The sequence below is a fragment of the Lissotriton vulgaris genome, chromosome 11 (genome assembly GCF_964263255.1).
Source record: "Lissotriton vulgaris chromosome 11, aLisVul1.2, whole genome shotgun sequence".
NCBI lineage: Eukaryota > Metazoa > Chordata > Amphibia > Caudata > Salamandridae > Lissotriton > Lissotriton vulgaris.
The window spans coordinates 983,987,066-984,006,413 of NC_141699.1; the positions used below are offsets into that span (position 1 = coordinate 983,987,066).

Consider the following 19,348-nt stretch of genomic DNA (forward strand, 5'->3'; position numbering starts at 1 on the left):
GATAAATATCACTGACATGCAAAGCGGGGCCCAAGATGGTCGCTATCTCCTACTAGCTGACGCTAACTGGTGTTAGCGATAGCTAGGTAATAGGGAGATAACATTATCTCCACTTTCTTGGCTTTTAAAGCCAAAAAAGCAGAGATAAACCCCCTTGATAATATTCCCCCTTATTCCTTATCCATGGTAGTTCTGATTTCTGCAGATCTGTATCATTAATTCCTTTATTCCTCCATGGTCCAGAAAGAGTGCCTGCAGCACAGGCACTGATATTGTGTGTGCATGGATGCTCAAAGGCAACACCAATCACAACAGAGCTCCTCCTTTTGATACATTGGGAAGATTCTGGGGCAATAATAGCAGTGCTTAATTTGTAAAAAAAAAAAAAGAGCCAGGGCTCCTAGTCAGGACACCACTGCAGCTTGCACCACACATTGCCCCTACTATGCTGCCAATTGTAATAACAACACAACTACTAACCATCACACTCCTACAAGTGTGACAATTTGGACTAGTCTAGGCCCCCAAAGCTTTAAGAATGGCTTGGGCGGCAGGTAATAGTCATTTTTAATGTATACTGAATTCATAATTGAATTTCGTTGTGGTTATCTCAGACAGCGCCACCTTGTGGTAGACTGCCACAAGCGCTGGTATTGACAATTAAGTGCCAGTCTCAAGGGGAAACAACCACTACAACGCGGCCGTTTCCACGAAAACATTAACCACGCATGCATTACAACGCATGCGTGGTTACAACGAAAGCCTTTACCACGCATACGTTTACTACAGATTCGTAGTAAAGGCATGTGTGGTAAAGGGTACAATTAAAAAAAGGGGTGGGGGGGGGTCCCCCCCAAAAAAAACTCACCTGAAGTCGAGATGTGCAGGCAATCGGCATTGTATAAGAGGAAACAGAAACAGAAAGAAACTTCTGCTTCCTCTTTATGACGTAAGAATTTGTGGAGTTGGATAAGCTTTGAAATACCATTCCGTTGTAACGCATGCTTGGTAAAGGCATGCGTTACAACGGAGTGCGTTGTAAGAACATACAACCCTCGAGCATTGGAAAACACCAGCTCAAACTAAGCACTGAATAATAGGAGGTGTGGCCTAAAAGGAGGTGGACCACGGGAGCAGGAATAATCGTATCAATATGAGCCATTGCAACCCCCACCCCCAACCCCCCACAGTAAAGTGGCAGTACTGTGGCTCGAACCTATTTACTCTAAGCAGAACCTCATGTAATTTTTTGTGATGCAGGTATGTTTTTTTTGTTGCCTTTTTGTATTTCTATAATTATTTCAGTTCCCTAGTTCCACCAGGATGCATCAATGATTATGCTACACATTTTGTAAATCCATTCTCAGTATGATTTCTATTTTGCAAATTCTGATCCAATTTCCTAATACAATGTCCTGCTTCAGTGTATTACACTGATCAAATACACCAACAGAATTTGACTAGTCTGAGAATGGACAACATTTTAACAAAAAATGTTCATGCTTTTGTTTAACCACTAAATGTGGCTTTTTAGAATATGTGCATTTTGTCCCCCTGCCTGCCTCTTTTTTTCTACTTGCAAAGTATAGAAGAACAATGAGGTGACAGGTCTATATTCCATGTGCACAGATGTGTGTCCCCATGGTCCAACTGACTTGTCTGCTGAATTAATTCTTTAAAAAGACGCAGAACTTTCACCCACATTTGTGGCATACTTCATCATTGGGTTCCCACTCCCCCCACCAGACCAGGGTGATGCTAGGGATGGGTTCCCTAAGCTCTGAAGATCCCAGTGTGTTCTTAATTATTTGAAGCATCATGCACTGGTGGCACAGTTTAGTACTGCCCCATGGTCTTTAGTGAGCTACAATTGCCTTGAGTTAGACTAGTGCCCTCTTTATTGCCGCCTCCCTTCTGCAAGATTAAACACACAGGGAATTTGTATGACCCTTTATGTCTAATGTTTTGAAATGATCTTGCACTGGTTTGCCCGACGCGGGTCGTCGGCTATTCTTCGGGATAAGGTACCTACTAACAACACCCTCACTGACCACCTTGTGCTTGTAGGTGTTTGGGCATTTCTAAGGCTGGTGCTCTTTTTGCTAATGTGAAAATCCTCAGATTTTTTTTTTGCTACTGATTTCCAAATTGTTTGAGTATTTAAAATGGTGTATTTGAAAAGGAAAATCCAGTAGAACAACATAAGTATTACGTCAGTTCACTTTTGTATACTCATTTGCAGTTGTGCAATTTAAGTCATGCTCAAAAATGTGTCTCTTCTCTTATCCCCTAAATTGATATATCTTCACACAGTGGGAACACCATTCACATGCTCATCAATTGTTTGTTTTACTTACTAACTAATTGTAGGAGTGTCTAGTATCTGAGCTAAGTTTCTTGTAAGATCAAATCCTAATTGTTAGTCACAGAGCCAGAATCCCTTATCTACAACATTCTTGTTAGAGTGGTTAATCTTTTCCCTCCCCTTGCTCATTTTTTGCCTTGTATATTGCAACCGCTCTGTGAAAGTGTATATCCTTCGAAAAGTATCCTTTGCTAAAGTAGCAATGAGAACAAAGTATACAACTAATGTAGGCAGTGTACAACATTATGGACACCTCATGGACACCAGGACACCATCTTGTGTTTACACTTTTGAATATATCTGCCTTCTTAATTGCCTTAGACATAAGGTCCTTCAGTTTTACCATCTCTGAAAAGTACATCCCCCAAAATAAAGAAACCCTTTGCAGGTAATCCCACCTTAGAAAACCCTCCACATTTTGTTGAAGACTTCCACACATCAATTGGCTTAAGATGATTTTAAACAAATAAGGGGCGATTATTGCTCAAAACAAGCTCCACCTCTGTGACTCCAGCTTTTTGGTCACACACTCTAAACCATTGTCATCAGCATCACTGACCATCACAGTCAGATTCCTAATCATTCTGGACACTAACGCAGCCCACATTTCTCATGTCAATGCAATGACAAGAATCTGGTCAACACCGGAATTAATTAGAGCAGACCGCCACAAAAAAATCAAATGGTTGCAGGAAATTAGACTCATCTTAATAAGTATTGGCATGGCTACACTATGGGAGAACCCAGAAAGTACCCCATTTCCTACTAAAGCTTTGTTTTTTGTATAATGATTTTTTATTATTTGTAAACAAACATCAACATTTCAATCACATTGTGGAGGAAGGAATAAATCAGGCTTCACGGGAACAATAGGCAATATACACATTACAGAATGGCCCTTGGAAGGTCTAGGGTGAGGGGGGCTCTTCGTTGTCGAAGGTTAGGGGTGGTTGACATATATCCCCCCGATAGGAATTCCACAAGCCCCATATGCGGGTCCACTTCTTAGGACAACCACGGGCTACATACACCGTTTGTTCTCGAAACATTGCCCAATCCAAGTTATTCTCCCAATCACCCACCGTAGGAGGGAGTAGTGCTCCCCATCGATGAGCAATATTTCGCTTAGCGAGCATGAGCCACAAAGTGACCCATTGTGTCGTGTAATCATTCAGATCTGTCGGCTCCCAGATATTTAATAAGCAATTTCAGGCTTCAGCACGGAGACGCACGGACAGGAGAGTGTTAATGATATCATGTATAGGGTTGAATAAACTCGCATTCCCAAATTATGTGCATGAAGGTACCCAGCTGACCACATCCTTGTCTGCAATCCCCCCATCAACTTTCCCCATCCGTACCAATTGGGGTCCTGTCACATAAACCCTGTGGGGGAATTTGAGTTGGACAAGCCAGAGACGAGCTTGTATGGGCACTACTCTGGGCGAGGAAACAGCCTCCTGCCATTCCTCATCATCCATCTCTATGCCATCTTTAGTCCATTTCTCTCGAAGGGCTTGAAGAGGATCTGGCTTGTTGTTTACCAGCTTTTTATATATCAATAAAATGGTTCTATCAGGGATGTGAAAAAACGTTTTTCCCTTGGTGAAACAATTCTCTAGTAGAACAACCCAAAATTAGGTATCTTCAACCCGCTTGGGCAACCAACCAGTGCCAAATAGTAGGAGAGACCCAATACTATAGTCTTGATAAAGATGGTAACATATCACTAAAACCATCGAAACGCGTCGACGCCCCACGGCACGATCAAGGGAGTAAAACCTAACCTGTAGATTAATAATCATACATTCTCAGGACTGTGTTTATGTGAAATCCCAGAAACATGCAACACCTATTGACAAGTTTTATGTCTTTTTGTATGTCTCTCCTTTTTTGAGGTTTATTAGTGCCAAGTGTTTGATTACATTGTTTTATAACATTGTTAGTTGGAACTTATGTGTATTAGAGACTGTATTTTGTGAATTTGTTTTGCGCAATTTTAATTTGTGGCTCTTCAAGAGTTTTTTAAACATTTAATTGTATTTGTACGAATATATTTTTTATGATAATAAATAATGAACTATACTGCTGCTGTTGAAGTGTATTAGTTAGCAAAGGGACCTAAGGTGCCTATAATTGAGCAGGTTGAAGATACCTAATTTTGTGTTGTTCTACTAGAGAATTGTTTCACCAAGGGAAAAACGTTTTTTCACTGTTTAAGTACCCTATTCCCCTGGTTGCAAGGGGGTCTCTCTAATTTTTGAAACACTCTATCAGGGATGTGCCTGTCCAGCACTCTATCTTCTAGCAGGGAAGATTCGGGTGGTGTGGCCCCACGTTGCAAATGTGCGCACATGGCGTGCGTAACCTGTGTAGCTGAAGAATTCTGAATCGGCTAACTCGAATTGCTGTTGCAATGCGCCAAATGATTTAATATCTGACTTGTACCACAGATCACTGATACGAGAAAGGCCTATAAGATCCCACTTATCAAACCCTTTGCTTTTCCACAAACTACCCAGCTGTTCAGAGTCCCCTAATGGTGTTGCGAGTGTGAGCCTTCGCCCCCAACCAATGCCTTTAGTGGCAGTGTGCCAGACATGTACTGAGTGTTTGGTGGGGCCCGTGAGTGTAAAGCGCTGTGGCTTCGAGTAGTCAAGTCAAGTCAAGTCAAGTCATAAAATTTATATAGCGCACTACATACCCAGAGGGTTTCAAGGCGCTTAGGAAGGGGAGGAGGATTATTTGTCAAAAATCCACGTTTTAAGCTGCTTTCTGAACGCTAGGTGATTCTGGGTGAGGCGAAGGTAAGCGGGGAGTGAGTTCCATGTTTTGGCAGCCAGGTATGAGAAGGATCTGCCTCCCATGGTGGTCTTGTTGATGCGAGGTACAGTGGCGAGGGCTTGGCTGGAAGAGCGAAGTTGGCGGGAGGGGGTGTAGAAGGACAGTCGAGAGTTGAGGCAATCTGGTCCGATGTCGTAGAGTGATTTGTGTGCGTGGGTAAGCAGACGGAAAGTAATCCTCTTATTGACGGGTAGCCAGTGGAGGTCTTTAAGGTGACCAGAGATGTGTTCGTTGCGTGGGATGTCTAATATGAGCCTGGCTGAGGCGTTTTGGATTCGTTGTAGTTTCTTCTGGAGTTTAGCGGTGGTACCTGCGTAGAGGGTGTTTCCGTAGTCCAGTCGGCTCGTGACTAGAGCGTGGGTGACTGTTTTCCTTGTTTCGGAGGGGATCCAGCGAAATGTTTTTCTGAGCATGCGAAGAATGTTAAAGCAAGAAGAGGATACGGCGTTGACTTGTCTGTTCATTGAGAGTGAAGAATCCAGGATGACGCCAAGGTTCCGTGCGTGGTCTGTCGGGATGGGTGCATTTCCGAGGGCTTCCGGCCACCAGGAGTCGTCCCATGCAGAGGGGGATTTACCTAAGATGAGGACTTCTGTTTTGTCTGAGTTCAGTTTCAGACGGCTTTGTTTCATCCATTCGGCGACTTCTTTCATTCCTTCGTGTAGGTTAGTTTTGGCGGTGCTGGGGTCCTTGGTGAGAGATAGGATCAGTTGAGTGTCATCCGCGTAAGAGATGATGTTGAGGTTGTGTTGGCGGGCGATGGCCGCGAGGGGGCTCATGTATACGTTGAAGAGGGTGGGACTGAGTGAGGATCCTTGTGGTACGCCGCAGATGATTTCAGAGGCCTCGGACTTGAATGGTGGGAGGCGGACTCTCTGGGTTCTTCCGGTGAGGAACGAGGTGATCCATTCCAGTGCCTTTCCTTGGATTCCGATGTTTCTGAGGCGTTGTAAAAGGGTGCTGTGGCAGACTGTGTCAAAGGCTGCAGAGAGGTCGAGGAGGATGAGGGCGACTGTGTCTCCATTGTCCAGTAGAGTTCGAATGTCGTCTGTTGCTGCGATGAGGGCGGTCTCAGTGCTGTGTTTGGCTCGGAAGCCAGATTGTGAGGGGTCGAGTGATTTGTTGGCTTCGAGGAAGGCGGCGAGCTGGTTGTTGACAGCTTTCTCGATGACTTTGGCCGGGAATGGAAGAAGCGAGATGGGGCGGTAGTTTTTGAGTTCGGTGGGGTCTGCTGTTGGTTTTTTCAGAAGGGCGGTGAGTTCAGCGTGTTTCCAGTCTTCTGGGAAGGTAGCGGAGTTGAAGGAGCAGTTGATGACGTCTCGGAGGTGCGGAGCTATGATGGAGTCTGCTTTGTTGAAGATGTGGTGAGGGCATGGGTCTGTGGGGGATCCAGAGTGGATGGAATTCATCAGGCGGATGGTGTCCTCAGTGGAGATTGGGTTCCAGGCGTTAAGGGTGTTAACGAGGGGAAGATGGTCAGCTGATGGTAGGGTGGGTTGGCTTCCGGGTTGGTTGTCAAAGCTGTTGTGGATGTCAGCAATCTTGTTGTGGAAAAAAGAGGCTAGGGAATCGCAGAGGGTTTGAGAGGGGGTGATGTCGTTGGAGTTGGCCGAGGGGTTGGAAAATTCCTTGACGATGTTGAAAAGTTCCTTGCTGTTGTGGGCGTTGTTGTCAAGTCGATCCTTGAGTGCTGTTTTCTTGGCTTTTCGGATCAGTTGGTGGTGAGTACGGATGGCGCTTTTGAAGGCGTCCTTGGTGCTGGTGGATGGGTCTTTTTTCCAGGCCTTTTCAAGGGAGCGGCACAGTTTCTTGGACTTCTTGAGGTCATCGTTGAACCATGAAGCCTTCTTGATGCCAAGTTTGTGTTGACGTTTTTTCAGTGGTGCTAAGGTGTCGGCGGTGTTGGATAACCAAAGGGTGAGGTTGGAGGCGGCTTCGTTGGCGTTAGAAGAGAGGGCTGGGGAGGTTTGAAGGAGCGATGTGGAGATCTGCTCCGTGGTGATTTTGTTCCAGTTTCTTTGTAGAGTTGGTTGGAGGTGGATGATGGGTTTCGGCTTGTTGTAGGTGAAGTGAACGCAGCTGTGGTCAGTCCAGAGGAGATCCGTAGTGTGGCTGAAGGAGACATGGTTGCTGGAGGTGAAGATGGGGTCGAGTGTGTGACCTGCGATGTGGGTGGGGGAAGTGACCAGTTGTTTAAGTCCGAGGTTGGCGAGGTTGTCCAAGAGGGTGGCGGTGTTGCGGTCGTTGATCTTTTCAAGGTGGAAGTTGAGGTCTCCCAGAAGGATGTAGTCTTTGGAGGGGAGCGCGTGTGGGGTGATGAAGTCCGTGATGTCTTCACTGAATTTTGCGCGGGGTCCTGGTGGCCTGTAGAGGAGGGTGCCTCGGAGTGTGGTTTTGGGGTCGGTGTGGATCTGGAAGTGAAGGTGTTCGGAGTTAGCGAGGTTGGCGTCAGAGCTGGTTGAGATGCGGATTGATTTCTTATGAACGATAGCGATTCCTCCTCCTGTATGGTCGGTGCGGTCCTTGCGTGTGATCTTATAGTCATCAGGGATAGCGATGGCGATGTCAGGGGCGGAGGAAGCGTTCATCCATGTTTCCGTTAGGAAGGCGACGTCAGGAGAGATGGTGTCTAGTAGGTTCCAAAGGTCAATGGCGTGCCTGTGGACCGAGCGGGTGTTGAGAAGGATGCATTCTAGGTGGTTGGGGTCGGGAATCTGTGTTGTGGTCGCAGCGGAGATGTTGTCGGTGCCGCTAAATTTGCAGGAGAGGCAGGAGAACGGTCCATGGGTGCGTCCAGGAGCGGCTTGGACGCAGTTGGGGGCGCGACCGGGGTTAAGGGCTAGGAGGGTGGCGGCATCGTAGGTAACGCGGGGGGGCTGGGCAGCGCGAGGGGCAGGGGGTCTGGCGCTGGGCGCGGTCCAGGCGCGGACGGGCGTAGACGGGCTTACCTTTGGCGCACCTTCGGCGCGGGTTGGGCGCGGTCGCTGCGCGTGGACGCTGCGCGTTAGGTCATTGGTCATAAATGGATGGTGAAGGGGGCGGAGCGTGGGAGGGGCAGCAGCTGGGAGGCGGTAGCGGGGAGGAGGGGCGGCCCAGGGAGCACCAACACAGACAAGATGGAGGGTGAAAGTGAAACTGAGGCAGGGGCAGCAAATGGGATCAGAGCGCCTACAGCAATGCGGAGCGGAGCGAGCAGCGCTGAATGCCAATACAGGTCAGTTACAGTGTCTTCAAAAAGTGCCACGATGTGATGTAAAACACTGCGCCACCACAGATAACACACAGCGCTACACAGAGCGAGTTAGGATGAATGCCCACACAGCGCTATCACACTGATACACAGCGCTATACAGAGAGAGCTAGCCTTAAATGCACACACAGCGCTAACACAGTAATCCACAGCGCTAGCAACGATACCCAAATGCGGTCAGTAGCAGTCTTAGAGCGTGGGCCCAGGGAGTGGGAGAGGGAGCGACCAGAGAGGAGGCATCTGTCCATTCTGTAACCCGGGTCCTGGGCGGCCTCTTTGGACAACCGGTTCTGCTGTACTTCTTTGGATACGGTGTAGTGGTCCAAATTGTTGGTTTGGGTCGTCTTCAACCCTCGGGCCCCAGTGCCTTTATTGTGTTCCATTGTGCCACCAAATGTCCACTTCCAGTCGATCTGAGGGCACTCAGGGCGAGCAGCTGCACCGCCTCCTACTGCACCCTTACGGTTGTTGGGTTGATAAGGTTGCCAATGTGCAAGTGCGGATATTGCGCCCGGAATTGCCCCGGTCGTGTCGGGCCCCTATGCCTGTGATGCTTCTCAGGGCAAGCTGTGGGCCCTCCCGGCCTACCCGTAAGGAATCCTTCCCCCCTCCGGTGGCGGACTCTCACTTGTCTCCAGTTGCAATGTAGGCCACCCCCTAAAATTCTGGGGCACAGCAAGGTACAGTACCAGTATAGCAGAAGGGCCCCGGGAGGCTGCGCTCGGCTGGTGAGGTTTATAGATATTAATGGGGGGAGCAGGTCAGGGTACAACAGAGCTCAGATGTGGCCTTGCCCCCTTCCTTCCGCAGTACTGTGGGTGTCGGCGTGAACCTGGTATTTAGGCTGCACCTCTCCGAAGCCCGTATCTTGGATCTCCGGCGTCGGAGGGGAGCCAGGGCGGGCGGGTTCGCAACCACTACCATTCCGACATGCGGGACTGCAGTTAGACGGGCCGGATCCATTAGCAGGATAAACGTGGGGAAAGGGCAGGTTACGGAGCTAGGTTTTACGCTGCCATTTCCACTTGATGCTTGGCCACGCCCCCTACTAAAGCTTTGTTGAACGAAAGATATTGGAGTTGGGTGACCTATAATATCGTTAGAAGTAGCGACTCCTCAACACTAACGAGGCTCTTTCGAGATGTGAAGCCATTAAAAAAGCTGGAACTATACTGGGATATTGCACATTCGGAGTCCCACCTTTTATTTGCTTGCCCACATCACATAGCCCCACGTCGCATGTGGTTGTCTCCAATTTGCAGATCTCTGGGAACTAGAATAAGAGATATAGCGCTTAGACTACTGCTCTCAGAAACAGTTGCACCTTGTGTTATTGTCCTGGCAAAATTCCTAAGATGGGCTTGGAATATTAGATCTCAGGCAATTTGCGCTGTGTAGTGTACTGTATTTGCTTTAAGTACATGCTTTCAGTTACTTGGCCAATATTTTGACCCTTAGCCCCATTTTCATTATAATGTCATTAAGGAATTGTGTGCAATGGCAAGATATGATATTAATGAATTTCTCTGTAAATTGTACAGTAAGTGGCACAAGGAACCATACATGTAATATAATGTCCTGATGTTTTTTAGCTATTTTAATGTTTTATTAACTATCGTCATGATTTATTTTTGTACTTCTACTTTGGTGACTAAATTGTCAAATAAAGCTCATATGACTAACTGGCAATTACAAGATTCCATTCTTTTCCTTTCCTTTCCTTTCCTTTCCTTTCCTTTCCTTTCCTTTCCTTTCCTTTCCTTTCCTTTCCTTTCCTTTCCTTTCCTTTCCTTTCCTTTCCTTTCTTTTCCTTTCCTTTCCTTTCCTTTCCTTTCTTTTCCTTTCCTTTCCTTTCCTTTCCTTTCCTTCTCCTTCTCCTTCTCCTTCCTTTTTTCTTTTCCTTCCTTCCTTCCTTACGGTTAACAGAATACCAATAGGAAAATCTATAAAATTCCAGGATATGTGTTTCAACCACTCCGCATTAATTATCCATTCTCCAACAAGTGTAACACCATTCCCTGGCTAGACAATATCTGCTGGAAGACGCCCCATAAAAATAAAAAAACTCAGTCAATGGTAGATAATCATTAGGCATTCAACAACGTCATAAGAACATGCTACATCAGACATTTAGCATGAACTGCATGTATTAATCCTGGCCTGCCCAGACACCGTCAAGAGATCTTGACAAAAGTCATATTTTTAATGAACTTTTGTGGGTTTGGTGTTTTGGTGGAGTTTTGTGAAAATGCTGACATTTCATAATGGTGCGTGTAGTTCAAGAACCACCACAAAAGGCAAAACATTCCTGGAAACGTCTTGCTTCATTCCTTTCCTTTGTTGTCTTTTCCCCTCTGTTTCGAGGAAGACAGCTGTGAAATTAATCAAACCACGGTTTCACCAAGGCCATCTCTGAAACAGAAAAACATGCTAAGGCTTACCTAGTTGTAATAGCTCCCTGTGTAGGTAATGCTGTGGTGGCCACAATAATATCCAACATAATTATATGTTTATAGTCTGTTTGATGTATGTGTGCAGTTGTTTCAGATATTTTATGTTGAGTTTGGTGGATCTTACAGCCTTATTCATGAAGGCTAAATCGGCTCGCAAAGGGCCGGATTCTGAGAATCCGGCCCTTTGCGAGTGCGATTTTTGCTTTTGGGATTCAGCATCCCAAAAGCAAAAATCGCTAATTGCGATGTCGCAAATGTGCGAGGAAATGACATTTAAGGAATCTCTATTTGAGATTCCTTAAATGCTATTCAACATCCTATTTCAATTTGCGATTTCGCTATTTCTAGGCGCAATTTACCGCAAGGTCAGACCTCGCGGTAAATTGCGAAAACTCAGAAAAATGCATTTAAATGCATTTTTCTGAGTTGCATGTTACACACACACATGTCCTTTGAACATGTGTGTGTGCAACACCTGTGTCACAGATCATTTGAGGGGTGCTACAGGGTGTCCTGTGGACACCCCTGGCACCCTTCAAATCGCAATCTTATTTGCGATTAGCTAATTGCTAATCGCAAATAAGGAATACTCCCCGTTCATTCCTATGGGCCTTTTGGCCCATAGGAATGAATGGCGAGTTATTCCTTATTTGCGATTAGCAATTTGCTAATCGCAAATAAGGAATCAGTAGGAATCGCATTTTATTATGCGATTCCTACATGATTACCGTTTTGCGAGTCCTTAATAGCGAATCGCTATGATTCGCTATTAGGGGCTCGCAAAACGGCCCCTTCATGAATAAGGCTGTTAGTGATTAATGCTGTTAAGTGCACGGTTATAACCCAGATGCATGGCACTGAACATTGCACTTATTTGTGGAATTTTCGATGTGTACAGTAAGTTCTGTCTAAAGTGTCCTGCTGCTCTGTCCAGTGAAAAATGTGCAAAACCATACATCATATTGTTTGAAAAATGTGATGGTACTCAAGATATTTAAATCAAATGATACCAACCCCTTCACTCAAGGTATTTATTTATTTATTTATTTATTTATTTATTTATTTATTTATTTATTTATTCAGTGTATTGTGATATAGCGCACAGATACCCCAACGGGGTGTCCCAGCGCTTCTGTGTGATCTTATGCTGGCTAAGGTGTCATTTAGAAGAAAGATGGTCAACAGAACAGGTACGTTTTTAGGGCTCTCGGGAAGGGTTGTTCTTCCTGAATCAACCGGATGGAATTTGGTAACTTGTTCCAGAGGGCCGAGGTAAGCACTTGGAAGGTTTTTCCACCTGAGCGAGCTTTCCTAAATCTGGGAATAACAAGGAGATTTTTTGAAGAAGAACGAAGAGTCCTGGTGTTGTTATAAGGGATCAGACAGGTGGAAAGATAGGCAGAACCCTTGCCTCTCAATGCACGGTGTGCCAGTACCAAAGCCTTGAATTCTGCCCTTTTTTGTATCGGTAGCCAATGAAGCCTACGACGGTGGGGCGAGATATGCTCACGTAAAGGAATGCCACCAACCAGTCGGACTGCAGCATTCTGACTGTCTAGAGGCGATGACAAAGACCCACAGACAGGCCAGTATACAAGCCGTTGGCGTAGTCCATGTGCGAGGTAATCAACGCCTGGACTATCATCTTCCTGGTATTACTGGGCATAAAGTTGATAAACTTTCTTACCATTCTGATCTTGGCGAAGCATGCAGCAGAGACTGTGTGGACTTGATGATGTAGTGTGAGATCGGGGTCCCATCTTACCCCTAAATTTTTCATGTAATGTAGGGTGGTTTAAGCTAACCTTGCTGGGTACAGTTTGAAGAGGTTTTAAAGGGGGGGAGGGGGGGTTCTGGTTGAAGGTCCCTCTAGGTCCAAACAGAGGAATGGCTTTAGGAAGTAAAGCTTTATATCAGACACCCCCAACAGGAGATCAGGCTAGCCACATGACAACATCAAAGGGGTACCATTCTAGTAAGGGCTGAATGCTATGACAAGCCATAAAATAGACTCCAACCCCTCTGGATGAAGAATGGTCTTTGGGATAAAGTGGTTTTACAACACTTGCCTTAAATAGGGCAGGGCAGGGGCATCCCCATGACAGAGTCAAGGACAAATGTTCCCATCTGCTAGCATGATCAGAGGCCACACCCTGCGAAAATGTTTGGTACTAAACCCTGTGGCATGTTTACAAGCCCCAAGCACCACCGGAGCATCACTATTTTCGACGCTCCAGTGGCGCTCCATGCTAGCCCATATTTGTAAGACTGCACTAAGCCCCTTACTCTGGCTTAACGCCACCTTGTAACTATGGCCCTCTGCAACGCAGTTTTCTGCGGCAAAGGGGCGTGCATGGGGTGTTGCTGTGGGCATATCTGAAGCAGCGCCAAAAAGGAATGCCTTTTAACAGGAGGTGTTAGAATGCCACAGCAAGGAGAAATACTAATAGTTCTCCTCGCTTTTTTGCTCTTTAACCCCTCCCCTGCTGATGACGGAACCGCTACGTCATCAGCTGCGGTGGCGCTGTGCTGATGACAAAGCGGTTCCGTCATGGCCCGCCCGACGCTCCTGTGCGACACGAATTCCGCGCCTGTGCTGAGCGTTCTATTGAGTGGGCGGGGCCATGACGGAACCGCTCCGTCATAAGCACAGCGCAACCGACGCTGGTGACGGAGCGGTTCCGTCACCAGCATGCGCCCGCCGCGATTCCGCCCCGCCCTCTTAGCACTGCGGCGGAATAGCCGCTGCAGTGAAGGGGTTAAATGTGTGCTACATTCTGCAGCACTCATAGTAGGAGCACAACACCATTAATTATTTTTTTGCGCAGAAAGGTATCCATTCCTGCACAAACACAATTATTCCTGCAATTCAGGCACCTTTGCACCATGTTGCAAAGGTGCCTGCATTTGCGCTAGGCAGCTTTTTTTGTGCCAATGCACCGGGTGATCACTAGGATGCGCTGTATTCTTGTTAATAAGGTGCATCCCTGTGTTTTGAAAAGGACGTATCTCAGCGCAGCAGAATTGCTTAGAACACTGCACTGCACTACATCATTATAAATATCCCCCCAGGATTAGTGGGTGATGGAGATGTGGGCTTGAGCCTGCCATGCACAACCTTAGATTGATCACACATTCTGTAAGTTGTTTTTTTTTTTTTTTTATGTCCTCATTTTGCGACATATATGTTTAAGGTTTTACTCGGGAACCCATTCCATCCAAACATTTTATACCTTCACGACCCCTTATTGGTCTATCTGGGGAGGGGTGTTTCTCACATTTTTTAGGATTTGGGAGCTCCTTTGACCTTTACCATAATCAATAATTCTGGTTTCGTGAGAATGAGCTAGCCTTCCTGGCTACTCGACGGGAATGATTCCAGTCTGAATTATTGTCTCCACTTTAATCATAGGACTTTGTTTTTCGAGACCACATTCGCTCATTAAGAGTCCTGCTCCAAATTATAAAAGTTTTCCCAGATTTCCCAAAAATTAAACTTTTTACCCGGTTTCCCTTGCCTGTCATTTCTATTAGTTTTTATTACTGAGTTTAGCTAATCCCCATGCTGAGGCGGTGTTGGTTTAATCCAATTTATACAAATTTGACATCTAGCCAGAAGTATCAGTACAAACAATAGGCTTTCTTGGTTTTTAGTTAACTTAACCAATTCGTTATTCAAGTCAATCCCAAAAATAATAAGAGTTATACTTACATTTACTTGTTTTCCCAGAACCAAAGATATCATCTTACCCACTTCTTTCCAGAAGGTGTCTATCATGGGGCAGTCTATAAACATGTGTAGATCGTTTGCCCTTTCCAATCCTCATTTTGGGCAAGCTTTGACGGTGGCACCTTTGAATTTGGATAATTTTTTAGGGGTCCAATATGCCCTATGTATTGTAAAAAGATGATTTCTCTTCAGCGCGGCTGGTTTTATGTGAGACCAACACTTTTCCAACGATTTTGTCCAAATGTTATATACATCTACATCTGGTATGTCATTTCTCCTTAATGTATCTGGAATCTGTACATCTTCTTCTCCTGCTGTGATTAAAGCCCAATACCACCTAGATATTTCCTTTTTTATTGGGGAGGATTTCAGCATTTCTTTCTCCATGTTTTCATTTCCTTCTTTTTTATCTGTGATCGATTTTGCCCAGCTTGTCAATTGATAGTACTTAAATTTGGACACTGTTTCGTTTGTATTTATAGCTAACTGGTTCAAGGATATCTTGGAAAAAACTAAGGTGAGGAACACATGAAGGGGGAATAGCAAGTCCTGATCTTATTGAATACTGTAAGGCATTCCAATTTAAAAATATGAGATCACTTCTTAAGACCTCCCAGTTTCTCCCTGAATATATGCAAATCATGATTGACAGGTGTGATCATTTCCTATATAAATTTGGACACCCAAAATTCTTCAAGAAAATAAAACTGAAGATATTAATTAATGCAGCAAAAATATGGTACCAAGTTAGAAGCACCTTAAACATACCATACTATAGCTCACATGCCCCTATCTGGGATTCGCCAGGCACTCCAGAATGTTTAAAAGACTCCTTGGCCCTCCCTTTAAAGGAAAATGGAATTGTGAAATGGGGTAAACTGATGACAGGAAGTATCATAATCCACTGGAACCAGTTAGCTATAAACACATTCTGTAAGTTTGGGCATTGGGCACAAGGCACAGCGGAACTAGATGGCCTAGGACCAGCAGTAGATCCTCATAATGGCAGAGGAGCATCACCCCACTGCTCAGGGCCAGCAAATGAAACATACAATGATAATAAAGCAATTTTATTATCAATTTATTTTTCAGTCCCTGACTGAGTGATCTGATGTCACAATTGTAGGGCAGGGCAGAGCAGGGCCGGGCCATCCATCATGGACAACAGGGAGGAGGAGTGGTGCGCACTGTAAGTGCGCATGCTAGTTTGGCCACCCCTCTTAGGATGGCCAAACCGATGTCCGCACTTAGATTTCTCCAACCCAGCTGTGTTGTGCAGCAGAGTGGAGAAAAGGCATCGACACCCTGTGCTTGAGCGAGCATTAAACCAGCCTGCTCAAGCCAATCCAGATGCTGCTCTCATGCTGGGTAATCGGATAAGAGCAGAGTCTGGAGTGGATGGGGAGCCATCTAGGAGCAGAGGCGCACCGAGGCGGTTGGCAGTGAGACCCTGACCGGCAGCGGCAGGTGCTTTTTTAAATTATGATTTCCCACCATGCTGTCCCACCTCTTTCTGTTGCCAGCAGCCACCACTGCCTAGGGCAATACATTGCTATGTCTCGTGCCGTGAGCCTGCGTGTTGTAGGTGTTTTTTTCCAGTGGATAAAAAATAACGTATAGCATAACAAAAATCAGAATCCAATTGAAAAAGCATTTTTAAAAGGGATTTTATTTTGTACAAGTACCGTTCTATGAAAACACCTCCTTCTGCTGAGGATATAGGTCCTACATGGCTGTTAAAAAGTTCACATGTCAAATGTTCAGATTTGGCTGAACAGAACACACAGTTTGCTCCACAACATCTGCTTCCCTCTACTGATGCAGAAGGATACCTGCAATCAAGCAGATTCAGTTGCATACCTAAATATACGTGAGTGACTGCTACATTAAATAAATTGGCTACAGGTAATTACATTTATGATTTAGAGAATTACGTGTGGTCCGCGTGCTGGTAGGAGGAGTACTTTTTGTACAACAAATTCTCTAGAACCAAAGTTTTGTGCAACTATGATAATCCTTCCAAAAACAACTAGGGGATCATTCCCTTCAATGTTCAGTCCCAAATGGTACTTGTACACCCTGTATTTGCTTAGTGCCAACCCCTTCCAAGCTGATGACGAGCTGGGCTCGTCATGGTGTAGCCTCCTCGTACACTGATGACGAGCCCAGCTCGTCATAAAACAATGTAAAAGTAAAATCGCCAGCACAGGAGGGGAATTGCCTTAGCAGCCATGGGGTTAAGAGGTGGACAATACTGATGGCGTGCAAATTCAACACACAGAAACACCTGTACCAAGCAACAGCACCTGAATTCTCAATTTCCTGGGGATTAACTCTCCCATATAGCACCTGATCGGAGCTGATAGTGAATAGAACTAGTGGCAGTGGTGAATTGAAGGCTGGGGAGCTGCCAGAGCACTTGCAAGGCCTATGAGGGATGCCAAGAGAATAATTACTAACTCTTGTGTTATGGCTCTAGGCAGGTGGGGTCTGTCTGCCCTGGGCCTCTGCCTCAGGCCCAGGACTTCACTGTATCAGTGCCCATTATGCTGTCAACACTTGCTGGTTTTCATGCTTGCAAATTCTCACAGGTTAAAACAAGGCATGGTGTTTTCTGAGCTTAAATTACTGGTTCTGGTTTTTGCATACCCGGTAATTTCAGGTGTGTGCCTAGCGCTGTCTATGGTAGGTTGGTTAATTGAAAATACAAACGCCAAGGAGCATAGAGGGGAAAATAGAAGCCTGGTCGCCCTCCACTCACTTAGTCATATCAACTAGAAGCCTGGTCACCCTCCACTCACATAGTCATATCAACAAAATGACCAGGTTCTTCTTGGCCTATACTTATTTCAAACATGTGCACATCTTATCAGAATTAATCTGTTATTTTATCTCCCCACACTTAGTATTAATCGGGGTAGAGAGTGCACTATTTCCAGGTCAGCTTTAAAAACGACACCATCCCATAGTGACACTCAAACAGGCACCAGTCAAACCTTTCTGTGGCTAAAAAAAATGTGAGAACGCACGTTAATTTAAGAAAGGGCCGAGGTAGGAGGAAAACTGATGGCATTCTTGTGAACGAGGAAACACGCAGATTCCGAGCTGCCGGTTTTACGAGGTAAATGGATAGCGCACTAAGGGGGTTTATAACATCACAGGGAGCAAGGGTGAGGGAATACTTAGGTATATTTCAGTGCAATTATATTTTTAGTTACACAGGTCATTATGAGGGGAGGGTGTAATCACATCTAATACCAGATTGTGTTTAAAGTGCAGCTAACTTCACTATGTAAAAATGAAATGTTCATTGCTCTAGCATAATCGTTGATGCAGTTCTCTTTAATTTATTTACAGTACCCCGGAAGAAGAACTATTGTTCGAAATGCATTGGGTGATCTATTGTACTGGCTTAAGGACGGTTGAAAGCACATGTTATGTTATGTTATGTTATTAACATGTCAATGTTTAAAGCTTATGGCAGCATCTGGCATTTGAAAATGCGGAATAAAACATTCCAATTCAACCTGGCTGTCTCCGAAGTGATTTTTCTAAAAAGCATGGAGTATTTGGAGTATCAGTTTCAGAAAAACGTTCTATTGGATTAAAATGGATTAATTAGGTTTACTCGAAGAAATTTGTTTACTGTCAGAGGAAAGTTTCCTCATTTCCGCAGTGCAGCAGCAAGGGATACAAACGTTATCCCTTTGTTCCATTTCTTGAATCTCAAAACAACACATAAAATTACAAGTCAAAGGTTGTATCAAACAAATCCACATATTATGAAATACTTACTTTACTTGCAAACAAAAATTAGACAATAAATGACATTTTTATATTAATGGGAACGTTGTAGCCTTTATACATTTTGTTTCATTTTTAAAAGATAAAGCAAAATGCTAGGCTCCAGCATATTGTTTTTTGTTTTAGTCCCTAGTTCATGGTTTCTTCATGTTGGCACATACCAGTGCTTGAGTTTCGGCCATCAAACATCCATACTACATTTTATTTGCTGTACTTGTGCTGCTCTTACAAATCAAGATAGTATACCTTGCTTAATTTGTATCCTTCAATTTCAAATTCCTTCACATTTGCAGATTATTTTGAAATTTTCAATTTTGCTTTTTATGTATATATACTTGAGCATTCTGATTGTAGTATTTAATTGTCTAAATAGTGTAGGATACCCTGAGAATGATTAGTATTTTTCTCAGGTCCTGGGATGTCCTTTCTGATTGGTGAGTTTGTTGGGGTGACCATACATTTTACTATCAGATGGATCCAAAGTGTCATAGGAAAGACAGGAAAACCCATGATCTCAGATAACAGGGGAAAGACGTTATAAGATAAAAAAATATTACTTTGCTTTCTCAAAGGGGTCTACAGTTAGTCTGCGCCCCAAAATAAATTGCCACCATATTTAGGCACTTGATTTCAAAATGGCCTTGCGGTCACCACAAACCATCAGACAGGATGAGCATACCTTCAATCACAAGTTCCAGAAGTGTCCTTTGATCTCGTGTGAGCTTTTTCATTGGTGAAACCTCTCACTATGTTCCTTGGAGCCACAAAAAAGGATCCTTTCTTTACAGTGCAACAACAATATTTGTTTGGAAAGATTGATTCATATTACGCTAAAGTTCATGCATGACATTTCTAAGGTGTGTGAACCAGTGATGGTATCTTGTGAGTTAGAGGATCCAGTG

At 44.8% G+C, this 19,348-nt stretch overlaps 1 protein-coding gene across 1 annotated transcript in view; it reads right to left on the reverse strand.

Annotated features, from left to right (window-relative positions):
- Nucleotides 1-19,348, reverse strand: part of SCHIP1 (schwannomin interacting protein 1) — a 1,820,134-nt gene that overhangs the window by 1,286,618 nt on the left and 514,168 nt on the right. The gene's annotated exons all lie outside the window — the stretch shown is intronic.